The 21031-nt window shown below is 35.2% G+C and overlaps 1 pseudogene; it reads right to left on the bottom strand.

The window, feature by feature from the left end:
* Positions 1–587: 587 nt before the first annotated feature.
* Positions 588–3458, bottom strand: LOC111878122 (SUN domain-containing protein 2-like; annotated as a pseudogene).
* Positions 3459–21031: the final 17573 nt, after the last annotated feature.

Here is a 21031-nt window from a genome sequence, read left to right as displayed (position 1 = left end):
ACAAAAATAAATACAAGTGAAAAGAAACATCTCGATTTATTTGTGGACCCAATTGATTCCCAAAACTACAACTTATTTTCTCACATAGACATGGGGTATTGCCGTATTGGGGTGCATACATAAACTTATGATCATGATATTTACCATGAACCGAATTACTGTTATCGCTACTTCTACTACTTCACTCGATCTTTACTCTTTTATTCCTTTAGGTTTGGAGAATTATAGATACCCAATCTATTAAAACTAAAAATCAGATATTTACTTTTCTTCAATCAGAATCCAAATACAAATTTCCTCGCTTGAAAAGTGTATGTTGACATAATGCGTACAGTTTCTCAAACTCACAACCAAACAATACAATTAACAGTTTAGGTATATCATAAATGCATGTAAATATGGTGTGTTGTGGCCTATGAACTACCAAAAACACACAGTTCACCATCCCTACAAAACAATCACATAGATCCTGAATAAACATTTGAATATCAAAATATAGACCACAAAGTTTGAACGATGTGTTTAACTGTTTCAAAACCAACCTTCAAGCAACAATAGAAATCAAACAAAAGTCATATATGGACAGTTTAGGCGACATAAGATTCATGACCATGAACCCTCACTCGATATATGCAAGTAAAGTTAGGGTTTCCATGATTAGACATGAATTCAAGCCGGATTGTGTCCACAACGGTTGGATCCACCACATTGAAAGTCTGTACATTACTCTTTTTAAGGTCGTATCTGAACCTTGTCAGCAAATGCATTTTTTCCTTCCTCTCCCCATCGCCCAACCATCCTAAAACTTTACAACCCTTGGGAGCATTGGATCGGTCTAATGCCACACTCTGTTTCATGACAACATAAAACATAAAAAATTATTTGCTTTCAATCACAAGAGTTTATATGAGTGATGGGTTAAATACAAGAAACAACAATTTGCTTTTAGAATGAGCGAAGCAGTAGCAAACGATGAAATTTTAACACTTTGAAGAAGTTTTATCTCAATAATAATTATTTGAAGAATGATTAGTGTTGTATTAATTATATTAACATATATTTTGTTATGATATTAGTCATATTTAAATTTTTTAAATTCAACAAAATAGCAATTTACGGTCCCCAATTAATCCCGCCTAGCCGATTAATCTCATGACCCCTGACTAGCTAACGTCGAGTGTTTTTTACAACTTTGTTTTTTAATATTTATTGTTATTAAGGCATTGGATTAAAAATGACTACCTAATATATATTAATACTTATTAGGGCAATATGCTTTGAAAAATCTACCCAATTATCGGAGCAATCAATCTGTCAAATGCCGCAATGTGTTCATGATGACATAAAACAAGAAAAAGTCAGTGTGTGTTTAGGTAGAGCAAGAGCATATGCACAAAAAAACTGAAACAAATTTTTTTAGTAAACTTTGTATAATTATAAGATGTATCGCAATAATGGTCTAAATGCAAGAAGTAGCAATATAATTTCATTTATTTGTGTATCATAACATCCTACTTTCATTTATTTTTAATACAACCCAATTAAAACCTTGTACCTTTTTTTTTCTTATTAAACATTTACTTTGAAAATTCTACCTAGTGAAAAATATGGATGACATTGTTATACAATGTTGTAATAGAAAGAAATGAAAGATGTTAGAATAAACAAATCAATAAAGGCACAATGTTATTTCATGCATTTCACCCTTTAATAGTCACAACCATATTTGCCATAATTCATCCATAACCACAAGTGACCATGTCACGAATGAGAACATATTTGTTGCTCCTACTGTGCATTTAATTTGAGCTTACACAAGTTGGGCCCACCCCCTAACAATAAAGTATCACTTCAAATCTTAAATACACACATGTTAGAAAATATAAGTGTCTCTTAAACCATAGAGAACTTACAGACCAAAGTGGAGCATCTACCTCTTTCAAAGCACATGTTTATTTATATCTTATAACATAAAAGGGAAGCTTATAATTAAGGCTCAATTTGGCAACATTTGACAGGGTCCATGAGCCTATCAAATCAGTGTGCTACATGCATATGACAAGGAAGAAGAATCCTTGAAAATGACATATCTTTAGCCATGATTCATATGCTTCCTAAGAAATTTGAGCTAAAACATTAAAGTTGAAAATCAACATATGTCTCATGCCATCACTACAAAAAGAAATGAGGTAACAAAGAAGCATGAGTGGGTAATTAATTGAAAATTCCCCGATAACCAGTCTTAAAAATTTTTTTCATCTTCCAGATATACAGTTTATATCATCCGTACGATGCATATTAGTATATTACATTGTATATGTATGTGTGTTTGTTAATGTAATGTGTTGAATCTATGTACGCAAGTATTATGTATAACATACCAAATCACATAAGCAACACAAACTCAGGGTGCATAGGCAGTTAGGCACTAATGTGTTAAATCTATGTATGCAAGTAATATGTTTAATAAGGAAAAAAACTCAAATATAAATACTCTAATAAAATGGCTTAACAAGGAAAAAACTCTAATAAAAACTAAGAAGGGTAAAAAATAAAAATTGTTATGTCGGGTTTCTTCACTTCCTTTTGGGTCGGGTTGACCATTCGGATCGCCAAAATTCCAAATTGCATGGTAACAAAAACTAAGTAGCGAATAGAAACGAAGTAGGAAAAAAATTCAAATAAAAGACTCTAATAAAATCATAAAATGGTTTAAAAGAAGAAAAAAAAACTCTACTTAAAAAAAAAGTAGCTCATAGAAACAAGCATTAATAACAAACAAGGAAAAAAAACTCTAATAAAAAGTAAGTAGCTCATATATAGAAACGAACCTTAGAAACATGTTCAACGGTGATTGCCTCAGGAACAACACTGGTGCAAAGCTTAACCTCAACAAAACCATTGTCTCCTTTTAATGGGAAACATTCACCAGTCTAACCAAAACTTGATTGTAGCATCTTCACAGCATCACGATGAACATTCCCAGAAATCCATCTACTAAGTCTGCTACTAAGAACCGAAGGCTCGGAATGCTTTAATACCCTCCCTCCACAAGATGCCACTGCATAATTAACTCTACCGATCCCGTCAGCAGCATGTTTTGCAATCTCTTTCTCAATAATTTCTCTCACTTCGTCCCGTTCTAACCGATCCCAACTAATCAAGGTCTTCTCCATGCTTTCAATTCTTTCATCTAACTCGGTTTCTAACCTCTCAAACTCGACCCGGAGTTTAAGTATCATTGGAGCCAAAATCAACAGTACAAGTAGAAGAAAAACATTCATCATGATTAAAGCCGTCTTCCATTGAGAACACCAGACGACATTCCCTCTGCTGGGCGAAGAAGAGTCCATTTCATCACTGTTGCCAGATTTTCTTCCACCCATGACTACAGGTCTACACAAACGCCACACAACAGCAGAAGGATTTGCAACGATTGAGACACAGTGAGAAAACATTAATTTAAGAATTTGAAGATTTTTTTCAAATGAGAGTAGGGAATATAAGTAATAAGAATTTGAAGATTTGTTTCAAATGAGAGTAGGGAATATAAGTAATAAGAATTTGAAGATTTGTTTCAAATGAGAGTAGGGAATATAAGTAATAACTACTTGAGCTTTGAGAATTATGATTGGGAACCCAAATGAAAAGGGTGTTGCTAATAAGACACCCTTTGGACACCCCATTGACCACTTTTTAAAAAGTCAACCAATAATTAACTGCTTATAATCAGCTTTTCCGAAAAACAATACAATTTCATCCAATAAAAATATTTAAAAAATTAGTTAGGGTGTCCATATTGCAATATGGGGTGTCTTTTTAGCCAACCCCAATGAAAATAAGATTCAGCTTTTCTGGGGAACGTCTGACATCTCGATGGATATAGAGAATATGGAAGGTCAATCATCATTACCAAAACTGACGGTGATGTTAGGCTTGGGGAGTGGTGCACCGGCTCAGGCCAGAGTGGGGCAAATGACCGTGCGATATGATTGGTCTCCATTTTTTCTTACCATGGTCGTATTTTAAAATATTTTTTTTAACTAACCCTATATATGATTAATCGATTTATTCGTTTCCGTATTATCAATTTTTTTTAACTAACTCAAAAGGCATATCAACGAAAAAAATACCCATTAAAAACACCACAACCTCAATAGCTTCATATGATCAATCGATTTATTTGTGTCCGTATTATCACTATGGCGGTTTGCTTCCGTATTTTCCACAACAAATCTCACAACCACAATGACCAACACAACCACAACCCGACCCATATTTTAATTCATTTGATTTTTTGTTTCAACCTGAGTTTGTTCAACAAACACAATCACAACCACAAACGGTCATTTCTGAATTCGAACCGGAATTCGTTCAAGAAACTCAACCCACTCGAGCAGCAAGTAAAAGAAAAGAGAAGGCGCCGGCTAAAGGATGGGAACCCCTAAAATTGTTAGTGTTGGCACAATCATTGATCGATATTTTAGAAGATGCGACGATTGGAACAGACCAAAAACATGATCATTTTTTGATTCAGGTTTTACATAGGTTCCACAAAGGAATGAACCGTGGAATCTATCGTTCAAAACATCAAGTGTACTCGAAATGGGGGAAGATGAACATGAAAATCATATTGTTTAATGATTTGTATACCAACATGAAACGTCAGTGGAAAAGTTGAGAAAACGATGATGTGATTTTGCAAAAAGCGCTGAAAGTGTATCAACGACAAGGGAATCAACGATTGTTTTGTTGTTTTGTGCCTATGACGTGGCCAAAAGGAGGCCACGATGTGGAGGGTCGTTGTTGGCAATTTTTTACCTTGGCTTAGACCGTTGACTTTGAAGGTTGACTTTTGACTAGTTGACTTTTAGTCAACCTTTTTGAGATCTCCCAACCTAAAGGCTTTATTCAGAGGTGGGTCTTTCAAACGCCTACTCTTTCGATGAAGGGTGCACTGCAAGAGAATCGGTACTAAAGATATTAAATGGGGGGATTTCGCTGATATTGAGTCGACTATAAACTATTCATCTTGCTTGGAACCGTCGTTGTGTATGGGAAAGAGGGCTTCTACCTATGCTTGGTTAGGAAAAGGGTGAATGGTCCCAAAAGGGATGGGAAAAAGCCACTAGAAAGAACGGGAGGTCATCCACCAAGTATCAAGCTGGGTAGTCCACTTTATCTGTGACTCTGAGTACAAGATTTTCGGGATCAAGAAACTAGCAAACAAATATACTCGGTTGGACTCTTTTCTCGTATGCCCGGAAAACAACTCCACTTGCTGCAAAGCCTTTATTTATCGTCCAAACACTCCAGATCTGCACTTCCCTTTACTCGATAGGGCCGAAGCCTTATTAAGTTAAGAATTAAGAAGGGCTTTTTTTTACAGAGAGAGAGTCATGGGTGATCTATATTGCTTACCACAACTTTATTCCCGACTTGAAATCCATAACGGACTTTAAGAGAGGATGAACATTCTCGTTCTATATGTAGCATTGTCCCTATTAGATTAGAGAAGGGTGAGGGCCCACTTCCTTCTGATCTGCTAGCACTGTGAATTACCTTAGACCTTTTGCAGCAGGAACAAGATAGAGCACCTACTCTATTGGTTGTATGCTCTCTCGAGGTCGTCCTTATCTAGGTACAAAAAGGACATTACGGGATATCTCCAAAATTCGATGTACTTCGTGCAGGACACATCTCATGTTTGCCGAATCTAAAAATCATCGCCTTTGCATCCAAACACTTCACGGCGGCTATGATCAGATCCCAGTGTTGGTTCACTTTTGACTTTATCCTCCACCAAATCTTCTGATCTCCTGTTCTTAATGATGTTAAGCAGCTCCTGCTTTTTAGAAAGATAGCCTAAGGGTTTATCTTGTGTGGTGATCTAGGTGACGTTTAGCATGTATTTTTTGATTTTGCGAGCCATTGACGTTTGGCTTCATTAGCGATGTGAGTCTTCTCACTATATTGTAGGATGTTAGTTGTCTTTGTGACTCCTGCATTATATGCTGGGTTGGGCCCATTTGTATGTTGGGTTGGGTCCATTTGTATGTTGGACTGGGCCCATTTATATATGTTGAATTGGGTCTATTTATTAATATGTTGGGTTGGTCCCATTTGTTATATGTTGGGTTGGGCACATTTATCAGTTTGTGGTATTTTGAGAAACTCACCGAGCTCTGTGCTTACGTTTTTGTGGTTTAATATTTTTAGGTACTTCTAATTTGAAAGGGAAGGGCCCGACATGATCACATAACATCCCCTTATGATTTACGCATCGATGATTGTTTTACTCTAATGTTTTTGATACATTTTTTATGATGGTTTTGAGACACATGATGTATGTTTTTGATGATTTAAAAATGAAATTTTTTATCACTATTTTTGTGATGTTGCATAAGAAAACAATGAAAATTCAATTTCTCAATCTCATTACATTAAGAAGATATTTAGAGAGTTTAACTTTGAAACTTGTTCTACTATTAAAAATCCTATAGATCATAATCTTAAGCTTCTACCTAATAAAGTAGTTTTAGTGTCTCAACTTGGATACTCAAGAGTTATTAGATGTCTTATGTATGTCATATGTAGCACTAGGCCAAATATAACATATATTATAGGAAAACATAGTAGGTATGCTAACAATCCTAGTTCACATCATTGGAAAGCTATAAATCGAGTATTCAAGTACTTGAAATGAACCATAGATTATGGTTTTACATACAATGGATTCCCTTATGTTTTAGAAGGTTATTTAGATGTCACCTGGATTAACAAATTTGAGGATCACTCCTTTACAAGTGGTTGTGTATTCCTTCAGAGAGGTGTCACAACTGGCAAATTTAGGGTTGAGATTGTGATGCATGTACAAAACAATTTCCTTTGTGTAACCTTACAACATCAAATTAGTAAGATTCAAACTACAATGCTATTTGAATACATACATGCATACGTTGTGAATAAAGTTGAAATAGTCTCTTGCAAGCCCAAAACTTAAACCAATAGTTGAGCCCAAACAATTTTGGGCCTTGACCCAAAAATTCTCGGGCCAACACCCTAGGCCGAAAACCCTTTCTTTGGGCCTTAATTGGACCGAAAACCTTCATGGGGCCAAATTAAGCCCAAAAGTATTATGTACTCATCAAAACCGCAAACCCTTTTATGAAGTAAGGGTGTTTTCGGCCACCCTAAAACCGAAAACCCCCATGAAAAAGCCATAGGGGTTGAAAAACCCATAGTTTCGGTTGGGGTTTAGAAAAAAAATGCAAGAAAAGGGGTGAAAACTCATTTTTACCCCTCAAATAACAAGGCCTTTTAACCACCATACCTCTATGCATGAATCCCATCAACCATCAACAAAGTCAACTCCCCCCCTCCCTCTTTTATTCTCGGCCAAAACACACACACACGCCTCACCAAGACTCATTCCACCCATTTTACTCTCAAGAAACACTCTCTTTTCCCTCAAAATTTTCGAGACCATCTTCAAGGAAGGATTTCACTTCAAGGAAAAATCATAGTCATTTGGTAAGAATTTCATGTAGCCCTTGTAATTCCAAACATCTTTATGCTACAAACTTATTGTTTACACACTTTTGTTGTATGTTAAATTCTTAGAAAACACTTGAAAGATTCGAAAATTTCTCCAAGCTCAAGACTAGACTCAACGACTTCTTCTTCTTCTTCCTACCACACAAAACCTAGGTGAGTCCATACCCCTAAATTTTCATGTTTTCTTCAAGTTTTAGGGGGGAATACAAGTTACAACATCAAAACATAATCTAAACATAAACATCAGCTTTCAATAGAAAAGTTATGGTCTATTCACACACTGTTTTGACCATCTTAAACTTAATATTTTTCAAAACTGTTCAATATGAAAATAGTTCAGTTTTATAAATTTCTAAACACTACTCGTACGCATTCAGATGATTTTTCTACAATTTTTGGCGATTTTTACAAAACTGCCTATCATTTCAGAAATGATTTCGGACTAGTCGGTGAAGATGAACATTTTCACACTGGTTTGAGACCACTAAAAATTATAATAAAAATTATGAACAAGGTAGACTCATTTTCTAAACTCTCAGAGTTTACGGATCCAAATTTCGACTTACGATGATTTTTCTATAATTTTTCTAAAAACATGGACAGAAAAGTCAAAAACTAGAAATTGTCTTTATCATACTAAAACTTCTTATACTTGTGTTAGATGTAAGTTTATATGATATATTCTTTTAAAACATCTAGACAGTGGCAGACGCATAACGTTTAGTAGGGGTGGCACTATTTTTTTCCGAATAAATCTAATTAGTAGTGGAACTCGTATTTTAAGTCGGTGCACCTAATAGAAAAATACATAAAAAAAAAATTACATGCTGGAATAGGAGCAGTGGCCTGTGACCCCCTGGGCTCCACTAAGGTCCGCTACTGCATCTAGACATGTTAACTTATATGTATTTATATATATGATTATATAAATTGTCTTGACAAACAAACATAATAAACTATAATCGATATAGTTTGGAGGTCACAGACCACACTTTTCAAAGGTACACATAACTATTTAAAGGCATAAATATCTTATTTTGCAAGTAAAAGGGACTGTAAGTCCTGTAGTTATAACATGAGTCTCCTGGGGGGAGAGCGAGGTAATTGTGTATAAATCTATACGGGGTTGACACCCCCACACCTGATCTGTTCGCTACAATTAGACGGGGCCAGTCTAGGGTGACAAATATCTTACCAAAACCGACGCCTGAAGAACGTCATGACAGGCATATCAGTCACGTCAAGCATGGTTGTAGCGACTCACATAGGGAATAACAATACGATTTTGGTTTACGGGAAGCTTACACTTCATCGATCTTATGAAATTATAAAACTGCAAATCATTTTTCAAGTATTCAGTCTCTTACACTTCCGGTCTTAGGGTTTAAGACAACAGTTTTCTTACATCAGAAAATATTGAATTTTCTGGGGACGTTCGCTTGCTTTTACAAACAAAATATAACAAAGGACATGCATGCATATATTCACAGTTTTGGAACGAGACTTACAAATCATTTTCATAGAAAATATCAGATTTTCTAAAAGTACTACAAAAACTATTCTAAACAAGTGCAAAACCATTTTTATACAAAAATGCTTATGAACTCACCAACTTTTTAGTTGACACTTTTCAAAACGACTTGTATTCTCAGGGGACCAGTAACAGGTAATCAGCTCTGCTATGAGATCAAGTGGTGCGACTTCATGAAATTTTACTTATTGTCACTTTTGTGTAACTGATGAACAAGTACAAAATGTAAACTATGTAATTGTATATTTTCAATGTATGTCGCTTGGGATGCTATGTTTCATTCATATTCAATTGTTATGATACTGTACAATGACGTCATCTGCCCCTGGACGTTTCCGTCGTCCTGGTTCGGGGGTATGACAAGAGGTGGTGCCATTTATTGGGCATATAAGAAACAAACTTGTATTACAAACTCAACAATGAAGTATGATTTTGTAGCATTGGTTGTAACTGGTAAAGAAGTTGAGTTACTGAGGAATTTAATATATGAAATTCCATTATGGCCCAAATCGATATCTACCACTTTCTATCAAGTGTGACAGTGTTGCCACCTTGGTTAAGGCTTATAGTCAATTGTATAGCGGGAAGTATAGACATTTAGGTGTTAGACATAACATGATTCGTGAGCTCATCATGAATGGTATGATATTTGTAGAGTTTGTGAGAACTCAATTGAATTTAGCCGATCATCTAACCAAAGGGTTAGCTAGAGATCTTGTATACAAAACAATTGTGGGGATGGGTTTAAAGTCCACCCGAAAATTTTCATATTAAGATACCTAATTCCCATATAATATTACATTAAATGCTGAATTCAATATGGAAAACTTGATATCCGAATATTAGAACACATAATTAACATCATCCCAAGGTATGTGTTCACAACTACAAGTAAAGGAGGTTGGAACTTTATTTCTTAATAGTTCTTTTAAAAAAATGCATATGCAAATGCAAGAGTAAGAGGACTACTTATATAAGCATGAACTTTAGTTGATTCAATAAGTTTGGGACTTAAGCTTTGATATGCTTCTCGAAGGATATCACATAGGCTAGTATAATATAGTGTCAAGTTAGAACATATGGCTATGTAAATTGTTGTGTGTAATATCCTCATGTATTCACTATGAATATAAAAGGGTTTAATCCTTATTGACACCCTAATATTTAAATATTTTGAATGAACAATATACTAATATGAAATTCAATCATCACGACATTTCATTTATGCATTAGTTTGTTGTTTGTTATGACTTTTTTAAGTTCATCAAAATTACACTTAAATAGGGATGATTGTTGGTAATTTGTGTGACAACCCGGAACTTCTATCTTGTACACTTGGTTTATTCAATCAATATTCAACTTGTTCTGTTGATTTCTCGTGCTATTTAAGGGTTCATTTAAGTGTTCTAAGCTTGGATTTGACCAAGGTTGAGATTAGGAATGAGTCAGCATGTCACATAGTGAGAAAACCGGGCCATACACACCTTTTGGAGGAGTGTACGGCCGTACACATGGGTGTGCGGCCGCACACCCACTCCCTTGGCAGCACACTCGCTCTTGACAACACTCTCACCCCTATATAAAGGGTAGACCCCTTTCCTTTCATTCCTTTAACACCTTGGCAGTACACAACACCTTTTCTCTCAAGACTCTTCAACCACAAACCCTCCCAAGGCTTCAAAAACGTGAGTAATCCATCCCTTAGCTTGTTATACTTGAAGAACCACTTCATCTAAGCCTTGATTCATCACATTTCATCATGTTCTTATCTCTTGAAGGAGTGCGGCCGCACACCTTCATAAGGTTGGCCGCACACTCCTAAAAGACCCTCCAAAGTGAGAGTTGGACTTCCATATTCGAGTTGGACATGAACCTAGCCTTGCTACACCCTAGATTTGACGTTTTAGACATCTATGTGTGGGGTGTACGACCGCACACACCTGTGTACGGCCGCACACTCCAAGTGTGCGGCAGCACACCCAAGTGTGCGACCACACACTCATTCTAGGACCACAAACACACTTCTAGGACCCCTAACTTGCACTACAATTGAGTATAGGCCTAGGGCACTTTATGGATTGAAAATATGGAACTTGAAACACCCCAAGAACACCTTCCATCATGGGTGTACGGCCGCACACCCATGGACGCACACACCTTAAAGGTGGCCATACACTCACCTAATGCAATCCTTTAAGGTCCTAACACTTAGTGCAAGTAGTCCCAAGATCCTAGAGTGGTTCTCCGTCACATTTAGTGGTGAAATACTTTCATTTGACTCCTTTATGTATCACTGCATGTTAATTAGGATCAAATCGTGTTCAAGGCTTCACTTGAACACCCAACTTTTCATTTAGATCCTTCATTCAAATCACCCTAGGTGAGTTCCTACCCCTACGCTTTTTCCGAGTTTTTCGTGTTTTCGGGAGGGAATACAAGCAAAAGTACAAGGAAACTTGTGCTCAAAATATATTATTTTGTTTAAGATAATTATATTTTCAGTATGCTTTTAACACGGAAAACAGTTTTACCAAACGATTAAGAAATCAACTCGTAGAAACAGTTTTCAAAACTAGAACAATGAACTTGTGAATCATATAATAAAATGTATTATTTTATAAAGGCTTCATGCAAATCATAAACAAAATTTTCGGTATTATTACTTGTAAATTTGTTAGGCTATGTTTGAGACACGTCCTTGGTAACACTCACCACAAGAAACAAAGTGGAGGACTAGCACTCGTGACCAGAATCTCTTGTAGGGAGAGCGTGACTGCTGTGTATAGATCTCTATGGGACTGACAATCCTGCACCTCACTGCTAGCTACAGTTGGACCGGTAGGTCTGCGGGTGACAAAGTCATTAAGGATATCGGTCGTTGCGGGCCATATCCAGTCAGTTATGGTTATGAAACTCACAACCTAGATAACAGGAATTTACTTTTGTAATAATGAATCAAATGAACTAACCTCAAAGTAATAACCGATAGATTACCGGAGGGTATTAATAATAATATCTTCAAGACTTAGTTCATCACGGTTTTCTTTTATTTAGTTTTAAGACTAATATACCTCTTTGGGTGTAACCAGGGTTTTTAAAACAAACTGCTTTTATATACACGAGTATGGTAGATACTTGCAAAACCTCAGTTTAGAACGGATAATCAATCATCAACCTTTAGGGAAAATATAGGATTTTCCCGGGATAACCCGACTATTCAAAAACAGATTGTTTAATATGTAATCAATGGATATTCATATTCCTTTCACGACTCCTTGCATTGTACATATCTTGTATGAATCTGGAAGTCATGGAAGGAATGGGTTTTTCAAACACGCTTTTCATAAGAAAATATAGGATTTTCTTGAGGAATACTCTTCAAAAGGATTCAAAGAACACTTTTCCACCAAAAACTAAATTCTTATGAACTCACCAGCTTTATGCTGATATTTTTCAAAACTGCTTGTATTCTCATGGAATTTGTAGACAGGTACTTCTAGGAGTTCGGAGAAGTCGAAGCGTTAGAGTCGCACCTTTCTATTTTACTTTTGATATGAACAAAACTATGTATTAAACAATGTAAACCTTTTCACATATGTATTCAATGTTTGGTTGTGTTTACTATGCTTGCTATGATACAATTATTGTGATACTACGCATGACGTCCTCCACCCCGGAATGATTCCGCCATCACGGGTTCGGGGTGTGATGGATTGGTATCAGAGCCCTTGTTTATAGCATACTAAGTATACCGAACCTTACATGGTATACAACTATAAATACTAAGGGGCCTAAGTGCTCTAAACTAAAAAGTATACTTTCGAAAATACAAGTATTTTTATAAAAGTGTAAAAGTATAGTCGAGTATCAGAATCCGTGTCGTAAGTAGAACAAAACAAAAGTATTTGGATGTTGGACACTGCAGTTAAACCTAGGCAGTTATGTAATCATGTCTAGGGTCAATATATTGTGATCAACTATATTCATTCGAGACATGACCAACATGTGCTTGGGAGTAACTTGTTGGATTAGGTGTCTAAGTTCATAACTATATTGGGATGTACTTGACCCGATCAGCATGGTCCATTTGGGTTGCATGGCATCATGCATTTGGATAAACTAAAATGAGAGAAATAACACTTATGGTGTTTTAATATATTATAAGGTCTAATATATTAATAATATTATTTAATTAGTTTTGATCAAGAATTAATCTAGTATTAATTAAGTGATCAAAAGATGAGTAATTAAATATATGGGTTGATTATGTAAATCATCCATAACTTGTATAGTGGGCTAAAGGCTCCATGGATTATCAAGTTGGGCTAAGGTCCATAGGATGCTCCATGGATGCTCCATGGGAGTTACAAACCCATGGGTCATGGAAATGAAGAGCCATGTTACATTAGGGTTTCCATGGTGTAACCCTAATTGTAACACACTATATAAAGGATATGAAGCCACCAAAATCGGACACCACTAGAACTAGTGAGATAAGAGAGGGCTAGCCGGTTTTCTAAGTGTGAATCATTTCTCTCAAAGTTTAATCCAAGTGCATTTGGTGTTGTGTGAAACATTTGAGGCATCACACTTGGGGTGCTAGGCTTACAAGGTTTTCAAGGAATCCAATAACTACAAGGTATGTATTTCTAGCTATCTTTTATGTTTAAAAGTTCCCCACGTATGCTAGATAGGATTAAGAACCTTGGAAATCAAATTTTCCATGTATTTTAGACAAACATAGATCCAAGGTTTATAGGGTTGCATGTACACCTTATGAGTGTTAGAATGCTCATAACCCAACAGTGACATCAGAGCCTAGGCTTGTTTGTGAATACTTGATGCAAAATAGCTTGAAAAATCGAATTTTTTGTTCACTGCATGTATGAACTCGACGAGTCCATGAAGAAATGCATGCTACTCGTCGAGTCTGTTCATGCACTCGACGAGTAGAGGTTGTAGTGTTCAGATTCTCGAGTTGTACTGCTGGAAATGGACTAGAAACATTACCCTAAACTGTTTTGGTGTTATAAAACTTGTTTTAGATGGTGTAATGTTCATACTAATCCATTTACAATGGCTATTATCAAAAATTACAAGTTTTATATGAGTTATTTATGATTCTTGAAATTATTGATAATCATGTTCTTGAACTTATGAGATTAGATAATCATAGGAATTGTGTGTAACCTCCTTGGTAGTTTAATTCATGATCATAATGTGTTTTAATGGAGTCCATAACTTGTCCTCAAGTTATGGAAAACCAAAGGTCACACTTTAATTAAAAAACCATTATTAGAACACATGAGTTATAAAAATGAAGAGTCTTCATTTTAATATTCAATTAACTCATAAGTTATGAGAAATGTAAAGTTTTGAAAGTTTACAAAAATTGCCCTCAAGTTTTGGAACAAGTAAAGTCATATTAAAACTTTAGTTCCAACCCTTAGAATTTTAAAAGTTAAAATTCAACCCTTATACTTATAATATTATAAATTTAATAATATGTATATATATATATATATATATATATATATATATATATATATATATATATATATTGTCACACCCCGAAAACCAAAGGCGGAAACATCTCCGAGGTTGACTCCACGTTGAGTATCAAATCCAATGCACATAGTAATCAAAGTAAACAACCATTACATTACATATATTTGAAAGTTTACATTTGTTTCAAAAGTAAATTGTATAAGTGTGGTATAATATATATATATATATATATATATATATATATATATATATATATATATATATATATATATGAACAAAATGAGACGAGTCTTCTACACACTCCGTCTTTACCAAAAGAGATCTCCCAGTACCTGTCTAATGCGGACCTGAGAATACAAGCAGTTTGAAAATCAGCATAAAGCTGGTGAGTTCATAAGATGTTTGTTTTCTGAAAATGTACCAGTTTCCTTTAGTTTTCCGAAAAGGTTTGTTATCCGAGAAAATCTCATATTTTCTTATGTAAAACAGTTTAGTTATCTTTCATTACCAGTTCAATTACGCGTTATATGTTACCCCAGGAATATCCCATATTTTCCTAAATGCAAGACCGATTAAATATCACAGAGTATAGTTTAATACACAAAACTATATATTGAAAATCATGGGATTACCATCCCAAATTAGATATATAATACTTTGATATACGTGAAATGTAGATGGAAAGTAGTTTGAAAACCATGGGACTAACATCCCGTACTAGATACAAGATAGTTTGATATACATGAAAATATAGATTGAATACCATGGGACTACCATCCCGGACTAGATACAAATTCAAAACCATGGGATTATCATCCCGTACTAGATATAGATTAAAATCATGGGATTAGCATTCCGTACTAGATATAAGTTGAAAACCATGGGATTACCATCCCGTACTAGATATAGATTGAAATCATGGGACTATCATCCCGGACTAGATATAAGATCAATAAACTGAAAACCATGGGACTAATCTCCCGTACTAGATATAAAACTATAAACAGAAAGTAGATATAAAAGTGAATCAAATCCAAAACCAAACCCAAAGCGATACCGTGAATAAAGTTATATTAATACATATTGTGAGTCGGGTAACCATGCTGATACGACAACGAGACCTCCTTGACGCTTGTCAGACGTCGGACGATATCCATAATTTGTCACCCCAGACGTGCTCGCCTAACTGTAGCTAGCAGTTAAGGTGTGGGATTGTCAGTCCCGAATAGATTTATTCACAAATTCCACGCTCTCCCTCCAGGAGACTCTGGTTACACTTCCGGGGAGGATTTACTAATAACCCAAAAAGGGTAATGACAAATCTCACAAACTAGTACTAAGTATTCACGGAATTCTCAAACGAAATCAAACATACTAAACGATATGAAACATAATACAGTGAAAACAGTTATATACAATGAAAATACCTGGCAATATATACTAAGTGAAACGGAGATAAATTGAATCAGACATAGTTTATCTAATAACTTTATATATATCAATATGTTATCAAACGAGAACTAAAGAACCCAAAATTATTCCCATAATAATTTGATTAGTTAGATTATTTCCTTAACTGAAATTCATATAGTTGTGGTTGATAAATCATCCCATAATAATGTGAATCAGGTGCTAACCCATGAAATTACACTTTGCACTTGATTAAGTTGTTAGTGGAGCGCGTGTGGTTTAGCGGCACACTAACTTGGACTTAACAAGGTAGGCAAAGGGTGACTTAAGGTTTTTCATGAGATTGGAAGGGGCGCGTGTGGTTTACCGGCACAACGATTAAGTGAAAAACATTAAGGGAACCAAGTAATTTGCATGGTTACTTCACACCTTGTTTTGTGATCCTCGGCATCCCAGTCACAAAACCTGAAGGGCACAATCGAGATTGAAACATGCCATTGAAAGTTCAATGAATCTTAAAAGATCTAGGAGTTTCAAAACCAATTAAAACCTAATAATTTATTTCGTTTTTCATGGTGGAAATTGGTGAATCGTCATTCACCTACCTTCAAATATTTTATGGCTTGTACGACATCCCTCTTCCGAGTTATAAAATATTGTGTTGGATCCTAGCCGTAATATTTCATATTGGGTGTTATATTACGGACTTAAAATCAACTAACTTGAATATCTCCCATTGCAGATGTCTGGTTTAGACAACTGTGATCTTCCCAAATCTCATGGAAATCATATTTCTCTACCTCCACCTCCTCCATTTATTCTCCCTGACCCACAAGCCCGAAGACTTTAGAGGTTCAAGATCACTCAAGCCCTACTAGAAATAAAACATAAAGATGGAAGACCTGTGTGCACTCATGTCTTAAGAATGAAGTCACACATTAACAGGTTGTGAATGTTGGGTGTTGTTATTTCAAGGAAGTTTGCTATTGACTGGGTTCTTCAGTCACTTCCTGAGTCGTATAGTGAGTTTATCAAAGACTTCTATATGACAGATCACGACATGACCCTAATAGATATCTCTTATTTGCTTGTTGCTATTGAATCAACAATGATTTGGCGCAAAAGTCAAGCAAATATGGGTGGAAGGTCTATTTCTCAAACTTCCATGGACATTGATAATGGTAACATTGAAAGTCCAGAAAAGCTTTCTCTTCCCAATGGAAAGGGATCGGCCTTGGTCAACCCGGTTGACCAAAAGGTAAAGGGAAAAGCTAAGTCTGTGATAGTCTCGTGTACCATTCCCAAAGAGTCTATATGTTTTCATTGTCAAGAGAAGGGGCATTGGTTGCGAAATTGCCCTATCTACCTGAAAGATCTAAGAGAGAAGAAAAAATCAAAAGGATTTGACTCTGCTTCCGGTAAGTTCATTATCTAACTCTGTTAAGTTCCTTATTGATGATTCTTAAAACAAAATGTGACTAGGTTACATTTTTGTGTGTTTGGCGGGATCAAGCAAAGGGAAGGAAATTTAAAGGAAGGGTATGCTGAATCTGATCGCGAATATGGATTTCAATCGCATGATTTGAAGATCGGATTCTTGAGCTACTACTTAAGAGTTATGATAGATTGCTAGGAATAATATGTAATAGCATAGTTTTCATTTAAAGTTGCATTGTAAGGATAAGTTTTCCATATTTATTAAATAAATAATATTTTGTTTTACTTTATTTTATATATCCTTGCAATGGCATTTATGGAAAATTAATGTTTGTATGGTTCTAGCAATAATGGAAACATGAATTTGATTCCTTCGTTTGTGGTAGTGTCTAAATTTACCAAATAAGGAAAGATTCTCATCAAACAAGGTTTCAGTTGGACCAAAACTTGGAATTATGCAAGTTGTAAAGTATGATGAATGAGAACTTTCAGCTTTGGAAAAATTAAGACTAATCCCTTGTTTACATTTACATGTGAGTCAAGTGAAGGACTAAGGGATCAGGTACACATTCTTGTGCACTGGTCAAGTCCACCACAAAAGATCCATAAGTTTATTCGTCATGATTTACTAAAGGTTCAATAAATATGGTTATACTTACAAGTTTAAGTGTAATTCTGAAACATTGGAAATTTTTCGATGTATGGCAGGACGAATGAGAAGAATCAAATTAGGCAGAAGGATAAAAGTTTCTCCAATCTAAAAAGATGGGAGAGTACTTTAGTATCATGATTAGTGATCATCTTAATGATTAAGAAACCATATCACAATTGGTTCTCTAAGGTCATCTTAGTGCACTCTTATGGCTAAGAAGAGGAGTCATGAATTGTTGAAGTGGTTAAATCAAGAAGATGAGTCACACTTCTCTCCAAAACAAGTCTTAGATTCATACTCCAAGATTGTAACTTGAGTGACATATCTTAAAGAAAGGTTTATAACACTTGTCAAATGTAAGAGTAAAAGTGTCCTACTCTTGTACATTTGAAATTGGTAAGTTATGATGTTTTGGATAAAACAAAGACCAACTAAGGCCAATTGTGTGAAGTGTTTGTCTTGATTAAGAATCCACACTATCTCTTGAATATTTGGCAAGTGAGTCTTATATGTCAAGAGGACAGTGGGAGTCTTAAAGATCTTGATAAGGCTTCCAGATCTAATCAAGAAGAAAAAACCTATAGTTTATCACTAGCACACGACTTGAGGTTTATATGTATCGTGTTGACATATTCCTATTTTTGTGCCCATTCCAGTTAAAGTCAGCTTTGCATATGAGTTCTGAGAGTTCTCAATTGAGTGCATGACAACTTGGAAGTAATGGAAGGCCCTTGTGCTGCCATGTGGCAAGAAGTTAAGATTGCAAGTTCAATCCATAAGAGTTTGAATTTGTCACAAACCTTGTCTTGTGATTATGGTTCTGACAAATTCACATGGATAGGAACACATAAACCAGGAAAAAAACTAAGTGTCATAAGTTTTCTCTCCGATTCATGAATATGATGGTGAGGAAACGTTTTCACTAAGTAGATTTTAACTAGATAGCAATTGTGATATTTGCATTCTCAAAGTCGTTAGTGGAGCATGTGTGGTTTACCAGCACACTAACATGGACTTGTGAGAAATGGAAAAGGTCTAAACAATTAAGACTATGATTAAGGCATCCTCTTTTCATAGTTCTGAAATTGTTTAGACACACATGTGTGCTATCTAAGGAAAGGTGTATGATTTTGATAAAGTTTTATCAAAGCATCTCGTATCAAAAATATGAACTTTGGTAAGGAAGTCAATTAAGTATTGATTTCTAGAATTCCAGCTGATTTGTGAGTACATGACAAAGCTAGTGGGAGCATAAGTTTTATGCTCATAATCATCATGCAAGTGGGAGCATGATAATTATAATAAGTGTTGCATGTTAGCAATGTTAATTATAGAAAACAAAAGGTTTCAATTGGGAAAAGTTATTTTGCTATAATTAAGGGAGAGGAAATTATACTTCATTTCAATTCTAAAAAGCTTAGATTGAGGTTTTAATCATATTGAGTCGGATATATATATATATATATATATATATGAATTTCATGTTGGAATGGCTCAACATAAGGAAATTCTATATATGGGCCTATTATTTGCGTTCTAAAATTCGATTATGATTACGGCATTCCTTTTCATAATCTGAATTTTAGGAACTTGGAAAATAGAAATATAAATATTATAGCAAAAGACTGGTCTTGTATCAGGTCTTGTGCAATCGTGTCCCATATGTTTCAGATATAGGATCGAATGCATGTGCTATAATATTCATTTGTTCTAAATTTTTCCAAAAATGCCCCGAGCATTAAGAGGGAAAAAGTACTAGAACTAGACATGACTAATTTGATTAAGCAATTGTCGAGGACAATCTAAGGTTTACCAAAGATTTGTTGCTTAGGGACAGTTGGAAGTATAGTGTTAATTTTGGAAGGACCACATTGACATATTCTGAAAAGAGGCAACTCTTGTTCAGGAGTAATAGTCAAAAGGGGAATATGGAAATATTCCCATAGGTGGAAGTTATTCATTAAACCCGTGTAAGATTAGGAAACTTAATGCAAGAAGAATGTTCAAAGCAATGAACTTTGAATATGAGACTTTGGTTCCATGGAGTTGATATCCATTGGAATACTCTGTAATGTCTGTTGACAAGTCTTTGTGACTTTGTGCATAATCATTACAAGAGGACCAATGCATATAAGTTTATAATCTAACAGATTTAAGTAAATGGCAGGAATCTGGGATTCGTGCATTTGCGGTAAGGATTTGGGATTGTGAAATGAGTACCATTGGAATTATGTTCAATCGATCTATTTCACAAAGTAAAAGATCATAGACAAACTTAGTATGCATACTTGGTGTATGGCATGACTAATGTTTAGACAAACATAGTGTGCATACTTGGTGTATGGCATGACTAGTGTTTAGAAAAACATAGTGTACATGCTTGGAGCATGGGACAACTATTGTTTTTATTCAGGTATAAAGTTGATAGTTTGAAACAATATACAATGAATAATGTGTAATCAATATGGTGATAAATAAAAGGTGTGTTTATTTATATTCATAAGTTCTGAGACCATAGTTGATTCGATTACTCTTGTGTTTCACTTTGCATGTTTTGACTTCCAGAATAACTAAGTCGCTCTTCCTTAATGACTAAGTTATTCAAACCATCCACAATCGGTCATATGTTGGAAGTAGATATGAATCAAGACTGTCATGGGTTGGATTGTAGAGGTCTAAGATGTTGGACAAAGTGGTGCCTCAACACTCATGAGTGCTCATAAGTTCTGAGTATTGGATTCAACCCACGCTCACTGGTATCACTTCATGGAATTTTATCTCGAGTGATCGTGAGACGGTAATATCATATAAGTCTTCAAACCTAGAGATATGACTTGTTGCCTATGAATTGGTTATACATTGATTGTACGAAAACCGCATTGGTAACTCAATGCTATAAAATGTGCCTTTGTGTATGATTCAACAAGTAGTATAAC

The sequence above is a fragment of the Lactuca sativa genome, chromosome 4 (assembly GCF_002870075.4).
Source record: "Lactuca sativa cultivar Salinas chromosome 4, Lsat_Salinas_v11, whole genome shotgun sequence".
In the NCBI taxonomy this organism is placed as follows: domain Eukaryota; kingdom Viridiplantae; phylum Streptophyta; class Magnoliopsida; order Asterales; family Asteraceae; genus Lactuca; species Lactuca sativa.
Note: the sequence above shows the minus strand (reverse complement) of the source record. Positions and strands in the feature narration are given on the sequence as shown.